General features: G+C 36.8%; 2 pseudogenes; both read left to right on the top strand.

The window, feature by feature from the left end:
* LOC113619247 (cytosolic beta-glucosidase-like) overlaps positions 1–14,095 on the top strand; it is a 71,559-nt pseudogene that overhangs the window by 33,212 nt on the left and 24,252 nt on the right.
* Positions 9,502–9,618, top strand: LOC113619328 (uncharacterized; annotated as a pseudogene).

Here is a 14,095-nt window from a genome sequence, read left to right as displayed (position 1 = left end):
TCAGACTATACTAGAAAGCTACAGTAATCAAGACAGTATGTTACTGGCACCAAAACAGAGGTATAGGTCAATGGAGCAGGATAGAAAACCCAGAGATAAACCCACACACATATGGTGACCTTATTTTTGATAAAGGAGGCAAGAATATACAATGGAGAAAAGGCAGCCTCTTCAATAAGTGGTGCTGGGAAAACTAGACAGCTACATGTAAAAGAATGAAATTAGATCACTCCCTAACACCATACACAAATATAAACTCAAAATGGATTAAGGACCTAAATATAAGACCAGACACTATAAAACTCTTAGAGGTAAACATAGGCAGAACACTCTGTGACATAAATCACAGCAAGATCCTTTTTGACCCACCTCCTAGAGAAATGGAAATAAAAACAAAAGTAAACAAATGGGACCTAATGAATCTTAAAAGCTTTTGTGCAGCAAAGGAAACTATAAACAAAACGAAAAGACAACCATCAGATTGGGAGAAAATATTTGCAAATGAATCAACTGACAAAGGATTAATCTCCAAAATTTACAAGCAGCTCATGCAGCTCAATATCAAAAAAACAAACAGCCCAATCAAAAAATTGGCAGAAGACCTAAATAGACATTTCTCCATAGAAGATATATAGATTGCCAACAAACACAAGAAAGGATGCTCAACATCACTAATTATTAGATAAATGCAAATCAAAACTACAATGGGGTATCACCTCACACTGGTCAGAATGGCCATCATCAAAAAATCTACAAACAGTAAATGCTGGAGAGGGTGTGGAGAAAAGGTAACCCTCTTGCACTGTTGGTGGGAATGTAAATTGATAGTCACTATGGAGAACAGTATGGAGGTTCTTTAAAAACCTAAATATAGAACTACCATATGATCCAGCCATCCCTCTATTGGGCATATACCCTGAGGAAACCATAATTCAAAAAGAGTCATGTACCACAATGTTCACTGCAGCACTATTTACAATAGCCAGGACACTGAAGCAACCTAAGTGTCCATCGACAGATGAATGGATAAAGAAGATGTGGCACATATATAGAATGGAATATTACTCCACCATAAAAAGAAGCGAAACTGAGTTATTTGCAGTGAGGTGGGTGGACCTAGAGTCTGTCATACAGAGTGAAGTAAGTCAGAAAGAGAAAAACAAATACCGTATGCTAATATATATATATATGGAATCTAAAAAAAAAAGCTTCTGAAGAAGCTAGGGCAGGACAGGAGTAAAGACGCAGACATAGAGAATGGACTTGAGGACATGTGGAGTGGGAAGGGTAAGCTGGGACAAAGTGAGAGAGTGGCATGGACATATATACACTACCAAATGTAAAATAGATAGCTAGTGGGAAGCAGCCGCATAGCACAGGGAGATCAGCTCTGTGCTTTGTGACCACCTAGAGGGGTGGGATAGGGAGGGTGGGAGGGAGGGAGACGCCAGAGGGAAGAGATATGGGGATATGTGTGTATGTATAGCTGATTCACTTTGTTGTAAAGTAGAAACTAACACACCATTGTAAAGCAATTATACTCCAATAAAATTTAAAAAAGAAAAAGAATATATATATATTTATATATATGTATAACCGAATCATTTTGCTGTATACCTGAAACTTACACAACATCATAAATCAACTATATTTCAATAAAAATTAAAAAAAAAGATGCCATTAGCCCATTTTCATGAGTGCCAGGTTTAAATAGGTATTTAATAGCATATATCAAAATGGAATTAATTAAAATAAGACATTTGAATTTAACTGACATAATTGATTTACTAGGCCTAATTCTCGGAATATATTTATGGAGCCCATTATTTTGCTTAGTTATGTTGGGCAATGAAAATCTGTAATTTGTGTTTGATAAGAAAATAATGAAAATCAAATGAGTGTTTATAAAATTCTTGGGTTGATTTGTTTCTAGAATTAGGCCAGAATTCCAGGAGTTGGGGTATTTTGCTTATCACATTATGTCCTGGGAAATAACAGATAAAGGCATGGTGCTCTTTGTAATTTTCATAATCAGAGGCAGGTAAGAGTTAAAGGGTTTATTTAAGTCTTGCAAAGGGTGTTTCTTCTGGGCAACAGCAGTTGGAATGTAGGGCACTTTTTGCATTTTAAGCACTGTTTGATCCCTTGTCCCATAGTTATGTAATAAGAGAACTTTATTATTATTATTTTTGAAAGGGAAACAGAAAAAAGCCCGGTGGAAAAAAATGCTTGACTCTAGGGGAAGAGCTTTCATAGTGCATTTTGTCCAGGAGCCATTGCCCCTGCCCCAAAGTTCTGGAACAGGATGAATGTCCTTCTTACAGTACTGAGAGGCTAGATGATGCTGAAATACATCTCCGGAAAAGAGAACCAGCCCTGTAGTCATCAAGGAGGGCAGGGAGTCAAGGTGGGTTCCTAAAAGGACTATTTACTTTGAGATCTCTTCTTAGGAGAGAGTGTAGCCTGGAGTCATAGGTACAAATACTGTTTATCAACAACAACAATGAAACACTGCCTCCCAGCAAGTCAGTTTTAAATGCCTCAACTCCCATAAACATCCAAGAAATTTTCTCAACAACACTGCCAAAGAGGAAGACCCAGGTTTATTATCATCCTCATTTTGCAGATAAGGAAACTGAGGCACAGAAAGGTTGAGTGAATTCTCTAAGGTCACAAAGGTAGCGAGGTGTAGAGATAAATTAACATAAAGAAAATATGAATGGAGAGACCATTGAGCGTAGTCAGAGCACAGTCTTGGATCAGTTACACCAGCTTACAATTTTAGGTTCACTACTTACCAGCTCTGTGATCTTCTTAAACTCAAGGAAACCTCAGATTCTTCATGGCTAAAAGGGGTAGAATCAGAAGGCAGAAAGCATGTGATGGGGTTCAGGACAAGTTCTCGCTCTCCCAAAACATGGCACTTTGGAAACTGAAGGAGTTTAAGAAAGTGGCAGAAACAGGAAGGTCTCTCTGATCCTCAGCCCCTGAAACAGGTCATAAAACATTCATGTGAGAGGTGTTCTCCCTATACCTGGAGGAAAGGCGCATTCTTATCTCAGAAGACAGAGGGACATTGAGAAGAATCTGAATAAGCAGGCCTTGCTAAGTTTCCCCCAAGTTAGCACATACTCCTTGACCTATCATATTCCTCCACAACTGTCTACTCTTCATCAAACCCAGCATAAAAGTACTCAGGTTTAACTATTTTGTCTGGTCTTCATTTCCTTGGGAAGTCTCCCATGTCATGTAAAACTTATATCACATAAAGTTTGCATGCTTTTCTCTTGTTAATCTGTCTTTGTCAGTTTAATTTTCAGGCCCAGCCAGGGACCCTTAGAGGGTCAAGGAAAATTTTTTACCCTACACATGTAAAGTGCTTAGCAAAGTGCCTACCCCCTGCTGAGGGCTTAATACATAATAGCTATTATCATCATCATGATGCTTTTTCCAGTATACCATTCCGTCCTCCCAAATGGGGCTCAGATTAGCATAGTGACAATCAGAGGCTGAAGCCAGCCTAGATGAATGCAATGCTCTGATGGATGAAAAGAAGAGGAGAGGTTTTCTTTCAAAGGCGAGAAAAGTGTCTTTCAGTAGATGGAGGAATTCTGTGCATAAATGCCTGAATGCAAAGAGACTTAACTGAAAGATAAAAGAATAATTGCAGTAGAATAGTAGAGGCAAAAGTAGTTAAGACAAAAAGGACAAGTGTTAAACAGGACTACAGTAAATGAAGAGGGAGTCAGGAGTCTTTGTAGCTGAAGACATTATGATTATCAGAAAACAAAAAACACAAGTACAGGGTTGGAGCCCAGAAAGTCAAGTCCCAGAACCAGGATTAAATTTCCTCTCACTATTTATTCCTAGAAGAATTTATCACTTCCCTGAATTATTAAGTCAGTAATTAATTTATAATCATGTTCTGTTATACATTATATTTGTACAGTCCACGAGTACAACACTCAGGGCACGCTCATAAAAGTAACTTCCTAATTTTCCCCACTGTACCTTTACATTTACCTAGTGGGGGTAGTTCTTCCCTTCTCTTTAGAAGAAAACACAGGTAGGCTCTGTTTGTCTGGTGGCCTTAAGTCTTATTGTGTACTGGATATATTCTTTTTTAAATTGAAGTATAGTTAATTTACAGTGTTGTGTTAGTTTCTGGTGTACAGTGAAGTGATTCAGTTCTACATATATATACATACTTTCTTTTTCATATTCTTTTCCATTACAGTTTACTACAAGATATTGAATATAGTTCCCTGTGCTCTACAGCAGGACCTTGTTGCTTATCTATTGTACTGGATATTTTCTATGTGTCCATTGGGATCCACTCTCCACCTTTCCCTGCTCTTGGCCCTGGGAGAAGACCTATATGGATGGCATTGTCCTTTGGCTTCAGTTTGGACTTGATCATCAGGAAGCATTAGCAGGAAATGGTAGAGTCTGGGTAGGAGGAGGGAGAAGACAAAGTATTTATTCTTCCTGTCCCCCCATCTACTGGATTGCAGTGGGTTGGCTCTGCTAAAGAACTCCTCTCCTGCCAGGCAGCCCTCAGCAAGCCACTACTCTCTGCAGGCTTTGGAAGCCCCTTCTGCCCCAGCACCTTCTGTGGTGCTGTTGACTTCCTGCTGCTGCAGGCCCGGAGGTTCTGCGCCATCCTTGTTGCTTTCCTCAGACCCTGCTCACACCATAGTAAAATGTCCCTGTATAAAACTCTCCTCAATTACCCAGTTTGAGTGCCATCTGTTTCCTGCTGGGACCCCGGCTGATACATATGGCCACTTCAGTTGCAACACATAGTCTCATTTTGGTATTTAGAATAATTAATCTATGAAATAGTTAAAACTCCAAATCGGATTTAAGGTTAAGTTCCTTTCTTAGCTCTATTGGAGGAGGGGGTGTGTTCATCTTCATTTTTTCCCTGCTTCTCTGATTTCCGATTGTTCATCAAAGCTTCTGACCTAGTTAAACCTGGTTGACCTGGTTGAAGGCAAGGTAATGAAAAGGAAAGTTCTTAGGTTGGCTTCACAACATCCGATTTTGACAGATATTTCGATGATTCTTTTTCTCGTGGACACATCTGTGGCTTCCAGAGACCTCCCCAGTATCTGAGTACCGGGCAGTATCTGAGTACCACAAATGCATATCTCCCCCAGCCCATCACTTTCTCTATTCAGCCTCAGCTCCCATCTGTTGAGGAAAAGTCTGTTCTATAGAAGCATTTAGCTGCATTAAAGATGTTTGTTTTCAGGTTTTTTCCGTTTCTTAAGATAATTTTAATAACACATTTTTCCTCAAAAACCATTCTGCTTTATTTTCTGTTTACTCCAAGATTTAGTTAGAATTTTAAATAAAATCCAAGTGGATAGATTGGCTTATTCTTTGGTTGTTAAAAATCTTCCTCCCTTCCTCCCTTCCTTCCTTCTTTTCTTCTTTTTTGTTTAATTGTCAGAGAATGTAGCCTGCATGAGTTCTAATATTTGTGAATACTTCAAGCGTGTTTGAAAATAATTTTCTTTTGCTGATTACCAATCTTTGTTTCTCTCATTCATGTGTGTGTTTCATATGTATATATACACACACATACATATTTACCTATATGTGTAAAGTCATACATAGACTTCTGTCCATAAGAGAATAAGCTTATAAACTATATTAACCAAATTCTTTCTTTCTTTTTCAATTTCTGAGAGAATTTCTCACTGTCTTAATTAAGTTTTCAATATATCCCAGCATTTGTAGCAGATTTTTTCTTGTATATTTCAAAACTCTGTTGTTAGATGCACAAAAGTTCATGATTACTCTATAGTTTTGGTGGGCTATAAGCTTTATTAATATGAGCTTATTATTCTTTGTTTTATTTGATGCTTTTTCCTTGTATTCATTTTTATATCATATTAATATTACTAAATCTACTTTATTTTTATCAGTACTTACGTGTAAATATTTTTTCATCTTAATCTTTACCTTTGGTGAAACAGGACTGTTTAATGGATTTATAATTTTTATGATTACCAATATGGTTCAACTTTTTTCTGCCATTTTATTATTTTATATCTTCTAATGTGATAGTTTCCTTTTGCTTTGTGCTCCCTCTCTTCTGTCCGTTTCCCCTTCTCATTGTATGTTTCTTTACTCTTTTTCCCATCTCCTGCAGTGTTTTCCAGTGGAGGTGCCACTGGCAGTTGTTCTGGCCATTCCTTGGTGTGTGTGGCTGTTCTGTACTTAGCAGGACCTCTTATTGGCCCTGTCACTAAATAGCAGCAGCATCCCAGTCACTGGCACAGTCAAAAGCACACGTGCATGTTTCCACATGCCTCCTTCCATGGCATGCCCTCCTACCTGCAAACAGGTGCTGACTAGTTTGGGACCTAGGTCTACCATTTTCCTTCTCTTTATTATCTTTATTTTTCTAACTTAACTTTTAGTTTTATCTTAGTAACATACGTGCATAGTTTAAAAACTCAGATAGTACTGTGAGAGTTATAATACCCAACAACAATATGTCACTCCTCTCTGCTTCTTATTTATTCTCCTCAAAGCCAATGCTTTTGAGTCTTTTCACTTTTACTAGGATTTACTTTATGTTTCTAAAGAGCATGCCTATACAGCTATTATTTGATGTTCTAGTTGAAAATATAACATTGACTTCCTATTATGTCAGATTAGATTTTTTTTTAGGCCTGCTTACAGTATCTGCTCACAAAGCAAACTTTCTCTTCTCCATTTTCTAATGTGAGTATTTGGGAATTAAACAAATTTTGTTTAAATTATCATTTAGTTTTTGCATCACAGTTTTATGTAAATATTGTGTGCAAGTGAGCCTAACATCCTATGACTTTCTTTTCTTGTACGGTTTTTATTTTGGCCTGAGAGTCAATACTTTGTTGTTGTTGGCTTCCTGTTCTGTGATTCTTTCACTAATTCACCCCGACACTGTCACTGTCTGCCAGAAATGTAAATTATTTCTTGACATGTTCAAACGTATCACATACTTCATCCGTTTCTTTTGTTTTTATTTTCTTGGAGACATCCTTCTGGAACCCTCCATCCTCCTGTGTTGTGATAGTGAAATGCGTTTCTACTTGGTGTGGTGGTTTTTCTTATCACTTTTGGGGCCCTCATCCCTTCTGAATTAGCTTCAGGCACAGGGCACTGTTTCTAGATCAGGGAATCTTTGCTCTCCACAACCTCAAAGTTTCACATAGAATAGTTACGTCTAATATTCTTAATGAATGTTAGTTGTAATAATATATAAATGTTTTCATTTGAAAATACATCAGGTCACAATTTTTGAATGGCAATTACTTGAATTTTTAACTGTCTCCTCTTCTTAAAAAAAATTAATTTATTTTCAGCTGCGTCGGGTCTTTGCTGCTGCGCGCAGGCGTTCTGTAGTTGCGGCGAGTGGGGGCTACTCTTCTTTGCCGTGCGTGAGCTTCTCATTGTGGTGGCTTCTCTTGTTGTGGAACACGGGCTCTATGAGCGTGGACTTCAGTAGTTGTGGCACGTGGGCTCAGTAGTTGTGGCTTGCAGGCTCTGGAGCACAGGCCCAGTAGTTGTGGCTCACGGGCTTAGTTGCTCTGCGGCATGTGGGATCTTCCCGGACTAGGGCTAGAACCCATGTCCCCTGCACTGACAGGTGGATTCTTAACCACTGTGCCACCAGGGAAGTCCTATATTTCCTCTTTCAAGTAAAGAATTTGCAATCACTTACAAACACGGAGACAGCTTTTCCACATTTCTGTGAAGCAATGACATAGCAAACATCAATATTCCTATTTTATGTTAAGCATGCCACACAAAAAGCATTTTCCTAAGCTGTTCCCATATGCCATTCTTGCTACTGGAGAAACAAAAATGAGTGAGTGACACCTGGACCCTGCCTTGACAGAGCTCAAAGTGCAAAGGAGGCAAAAGATGTTTTTAATGTTGACACCATGTGTTATTTGTCCAGTGTGTACCCTGAGGAGAGTGTGATCGTGAAGAGTTAGAGAATGCTCTTGAGAAGAGGTTGTAAAGTAATGTCATTTTGGGGTTTTTGAAGGAAAAGTATATATACACACACACACGTCAGACACTTATTTCGTTTTTGCTTGACGTGATTTCCTTTGTGCAGAGGACTGAGGTCTGTATAGATCTATGTCCTCACAAACGGCATTGTCATGGAAAAAGTGAAAGCGACATGACACCATTTGTAATGACGAATTCTAAACCAGGTAGCCGAGGACCCCGCAGACCCAATCATGCAGGTCCAGACACTGAATCTTCATCACAGGCAAGTTTGCAAATGTGAGTTACAGTGCTTCCTACATGTGTACTCTGGTATCAAGAGCTGGCCACAGAAAGAAGAAAAAAGAGCAAATGGTCACTTTTTGTGTAAATTTTTAGTTAGTATTTATTGCATTGAGTCTAGAAGACTAGAAAACTAAGACTTGCTGGACACATACTATCTGCCACATGCCCTGTAGACACTTTGGCTTTGGCTCAGTTGATCTTTATGAGAACCCTACAAAGTGGATATTATCCTCTCACTTCATATACAGAGAAGACAAGTAGAGATGGAGCTGAAACTCCTCTATGCCAGCTTTAGAGCCTGTGCTCTTTCCATAATCCTTTGCAGCCTTGGAAGTTTTTGATATTTTGATTTGTAGGTAATGTCAATAGTTTACATTTTTTTGTGGGAATCCTTTCTATGTCCTCATATGGTAAGAATTTCAGAGACAATTTTATTTTCTTCCAAATTACTAAAAAAGCAAAATACAGGAATTTGTCATTTTTGCCAAAAATATTGCAACAACCTGCTAACTGGTCTTTGGGCTTCTAGTGCCTTCTTTCTGCAATTCACCCCCACCATTGCCACCGAATTACACGTTTGCTTTTCCCTTATCAGAGCCACTGTTATAACTCCTACTCATCTTTCAGCACCTGCCTTAAAATGTTTTCTCGTGGGCAAGTCTACCTGCCTCCCAATGACGGAAGTAACTCGTGAGTGCTTGCTTCTTGGTTCTCCCGTAGTGCTTTTACATGATTTTAATATAGCTCTTATCTTAATGTAGTCTAAGACTTTGTCTGTTATCAACTAGACTGTGAGATCTCAAAGGAAGGTAGATATTGCAGTTATTATTTGGGAAATGTGTAGAGGTGGAACGAAACATTAATTCACAAAGAAAGATTTCATTTTGTCTAAGACTCACCTAAGTTGTAAGTAATGAAGGAGTTTAAACTGTTGATGTCAGTAAGGGTAGGACTGGGGTATCATGTTTTGATAGTCACAGTTATTAGCTATATGATATTGGAAAGTTACTCAATCTTTATACTTTTGTTCTTATTAGTAATAGTAGTACATCTTCTAAGGGTTGTCATGGGGGGAGAATGAGATGGCCGATGTAAGTTTTTGATATAGGAGTGATAGAAAGCCAAGGCTCAGTAAATGGCCCTTATTATGAACAATGAAATGTATTATAAGATTTGTTTGTTCAAAAAACAATAGCAGGCTTTGTGCAGTGGCAGTATCGTAGCCAATGATGTTTATCCGAGGCACGATTATTGCTAATTGAAAACTTTTCCCAAAAAACAATAGCAAAAAACATTTATAATTTCTGTGTAGAGAATCAAAAATAAAACTGATATCCACATACTCACCATATTTCTAGGACCCCCTCTTCAGTACTTTCTCCTACCCCTTTTCCCAAAGGTACCCACTAAGATGAGTTTTGCATTTATTCATTCCTTGCTTTTCTTTATGATTTTATCATGGGAGACTATATAGCTGAACAATTTCTTGTTTAGCTTTACATGTTTTGGACATTGTATAAATGGAAATACATTGTGTGTATTTTTTGCTTCTTCCCTCTCAATATTATATTTGGGAAATTTATGCATGGTGATACAGATGTGGTTCATTCATTCTTACCCCTGTATAGTCTTTCATTGTATGACTATTCCATAGTTTATTCATTCATTCATTGATTTGTTGTCCTGACAAAGGAAATTTGGGCTGTTTCCAGTGATGGTTTTTGTTGCTGCTTTGCAATCATGGTTATATATGTCTCCTGGTCTACATTTGTAGAAACAGGATATATGGTGGTATGTGAATTATGGGGTTTTGATATATGTGCTTCTTCAACTCTACTAGGTATTTCTGTATTGTTCTCCTACCAGCATTGTATAAACACTCTTGCTTTGCAACAATCTCTCTAATGCTTGATATTGCCCAACTTTTAAATTTGTGCCAACTGTGTGGTTGTAGAATAGTATCTCATTGTGGTTTTCATTTGCATTTCCCTGTTTTTTAATGATCTCCTATGTGTTTTTAAATGTTTACTAGCCATGTGTTTCTCATTCTGTGAAGGAACTATTCACATCTTTTGTCCATTTTTTTATAATCTTATTGGTCTTTTTACTTGAACTATCCAAATACAAATGTGGATCTGTCTGTCTTTGCAGTTCAATCAGTATTTGCTTCATGTATTCTTAATCTCCGTTATTAGGTGAATAAACATTTAGGATTGTAAATCCCCTGAATATATTGACCCCTTTTAATATTATTAAATGGGTTTCCTTATACCTGGTAATATTCTTGCTCTGAAATCTACCCTGGTATTAATATAGCTACTCCAGTTTTCTTTGATTAGTGTTAGCATGGTATATCTTTTTAATCCTGTCACTTTTAACCTTCTTTTGTCTTTATATTTAAAGTGGGTTTCTTATAGGCAGTATATAGCTGAGTCTGGTGTTTTAATCGATCTGATAATCTCTGCCTTTCAATTGGGTTGTTTAGATTCATTCATCTTCAGTGATATTATTTATATGGTTTGGTTTAAATCTACCATCTTGCTATTTGTTATCTATTTGTTTCATCTGTCTTTATTCTCTTTCCCCTCTTTTTATCTCTTTTTCAGATTATTTTTTATAATTCCATTATATATTCTTTTGGCTTTTAGCTATAACTCTTTTAATAATTTTTTAGCTATAAGTCTTGTTTGCATTAACTAGATATCACAATGTTTTACTATTGTTTGTGATTTAGTTTTTTCTGTTGACCACTATTATGCCTTCTTTACTTTTTAATTAATTAATTTTTTATTATTTTAGCCCTAGCATTTGTTTACATTTTATTTATTTATTTTAACATCTTTATTGGAGTATAATTGCTTTACAATGTTGTGTTAGCTTATGCTGTATAACAAAGTGAATCAGCTATACGTATACATATATCCCCATGTCCCCTCCCTCTTGCGTCTCCCTCCCACCCTCCCTATTCCACCCCTCTAGGTGGTCACAAAGCACCGAGCTGGTCTCCCTGTGCTATGCAGCTGCTTCCCACTAGCTATCTATTTCACATTTGGTAGTGTATATATGTCAGTGCTACTCTCTCACTTCGTCCCAGCTTACCTTTCCCCCTCCCCGTGTCCTCAAGTCCATTCTCTATGTCTGCGTCTTTATTCCTGTCCTGCCCCTAGGTTCATCAGAACATTTCTTTTTCTTTTTTTTAGATTTCATATACGTGTGTTAGCATGCCCTAGCATTTAAGAAAAAAATTTTTTTGGCTTTGCCACACAGCACGCGGGATCTTAGTTCCTGGACCAGGGATTGAATACATGCCCCTTGCAGTGGAAGTGTGAAGTCTTAACCACTGGACCACCAGGGAAGTCCCTATTATGCCGTCTTTGCTTTTAAGCTATTCTGATGTTCCTTTTCAGATTTTTGAAAGAAAAAGCTAATGTTCTTTAGTTATTGAATTCTAACATTATTGGTCAGAGATTGCCGTCTGTATTTCTCCAGCTTTTTGAAATTTATGGCGACTTTATTTATGGACCAATTTGTGCTCAGCTTTCATGATGTTTTTGTTTGAATGAAAACAATGTATATTTTTCAATTGTAGCATTCATTATTGTGCAATGTCATATATATCAATTAGGTCAGGTTTGTTAATAAATGCTATACTTAGTCTCTCTTGTTTCAGCTGCTGAGAGAGGTTTTAGTATCAAGGTTATTCTAACCATGTGAAATGAGTTGAGGAATTCTTTCTTTCTTATTTTTTGGAATAATTCATGAAAGAGTAGAGTTTATTGGTTTTGTTCTTTAAATGTTTGCTAGAACTTTGGTTGATTAAAACCCAAGGTGCAGTTTTGGGTTAGGGAGGTGGATTTGTCAACTTTACATTTCAGTTGTGTCAATTTTGCTTCACATGTTTTGAAACCAGATTCTTAGATGCATACATATTTAAAACAGCATTGTTACTATGTGGTGACCCACCTTATCTCTAGTGCTTTTTTTTCCCTCCTTGAAGTCCTTTGCTTTTTTGGGGGGTGGATATCTTTCTCTATATTTTGACTTTCAATGTTTTTATATTCTTATGTCTTAGGTGTGTTGGTTAACAGTATATCACTGAATTTAAAAAATATATATAGTCTGACAATCTCTGTCTTCTATCTGGGGAGTATAGCCCATTGACATATTGTTATAAGTGATTATATATCTTGTCATACCATCTTATTTTATGCTTTTATTTTTCTTATTTCTTTGTTTACTTTTTATTGTTTTCCTGCCCTCTTTTAAATGTATTTAGTTTTCCTCATTTAGCATAATGGTTAAGAGCATGAGCTCTGGAATTCAACTGTCTGAGTTAGAATCTCAGCTTTAGTACAAACTGATCTAGGCAAATTAATTTAACCTCTTCATTTCTCAGTTTCCTTACCCAAAAATGGGGATAATAGTTGCAGTTGATCATAATATTGTTGCAAAGCATCAATATAAAATGCTTAGAACAGAGCCTGGCACAGACTTGCTATATATGTGTTGGACTTGTCTTTAAAAAGAAATTACATTTTTTTCTTTAAGTGCTTATGCTAGAAATTTTAACCTGAGTATAAAATATAACAAAGTAAAATGTTAATCAATATCGTTAGTCCCCTTCTAGACAGTATATGAATCTGAGAACACTTTAACTCTGATTTCTTACCTTGGTGCTTTTATATATATATATATTTTTTTTTTTTTTTTTGGGGGGGGCCCAGCATTTTAGTTCTATCTAATTATTCTTTTTAATTCTCACAAAACAGACATTTTATTATTGTTTTATACTTTAGTAGCTTGTTTAGATTATCCACATATTTAATGTCTATTTTCTATGCCATCTTTTCTAATGTTTAATATAATTTCTTAAGTTCATCTTCATGCTAACTAAAGTCAATATAGCAAAATAATTTAAAGAGTCAAAACAAGACTTTCAGAAACCACCAATCCCTTGTTCTCTTCCACGTTCCTCTCTCTAGAGGAAATCCCTTTTAATTCTTTTGGTTAATCCTTTTGGCATTGACTTCTATATCTTAAATATCATGCTTATATTACTAGTTTTTGAGTTTTTTTTCCTGTTGTAGGCATAATCTATTGACTTCTCCCTGTGAAAGATGAAGATTTACCCATTTGTCCACTTTTTCTCCCTCTCCTTTCCCACTTTCACCACCCCCATGCACAATTAGAATGGGAATAATTGCTAAGTTGTTAAAAAGTTTCAGTTTTGCACAATGAAAAGAGTTCCGGAGATAGATGGTGATGATCGCCCAACAATGTGAATGCACTTAATGCCACATAACTGTACCCTTAAACATGGTTGAGGTGGTAAGCTTTGTGTGATGTGTATTTTACCCCAATTAGAAATATTCTTGTCAGCTAGAGGGTATACTGAAATGTGTGTAGATTAAATGAAGAAGCGTGGGTGGGATAAAGATGAAACAAGGTTGGCAAAAGTTGGAAACTGCTGAAGCTGAACCAGGGGTACATGGGGCTTCACTGTACTATTGTGCATGTTGACAATTCTCTAGTAAATTTTTAAAATTTGAAAAATATCAAACTAAATATTCTAGTAGCATAATATTCTTGAAGAAATATTTCCCATAGCTTTGGGAAATAGGCTGGTTTCCCATGGACTGGTTACTCCTTGGGTTTGCTGCACAGCTACATCATTCCACAGACTTCTGCTAGATTCCTCATTTCCTGGATCCTGGATCTTTCTCTTTCTTGTTTTACATCATTGTTTTGGAGAAATTTATCCTCCAGTAATATCCAATGAGAGGAAAAAGTT

The sequence above is a fragment of the Aethalodelphis obliquidens genome, unplaced genomic scaffold, assembly GCF_003676395.1.
Source record: "Aethalodelphis obliquidens isolate GAN/ISIS:26980383/991018 unplaced genomic scaffold, ASM367639v1 scaffold6, whole genome shotgun sequence".
Taxonomy (NCBI): domain Eukaryota; kingdom Metazoa; phylum Chordata; class Mammalia; order Artiodactyla; family Delphinidae; genus Aethalodelphis; species Aethalodelphis obliquidens.
This window is presented reverse-complemented; position numbering and strand designations above follow the sequence as displayed.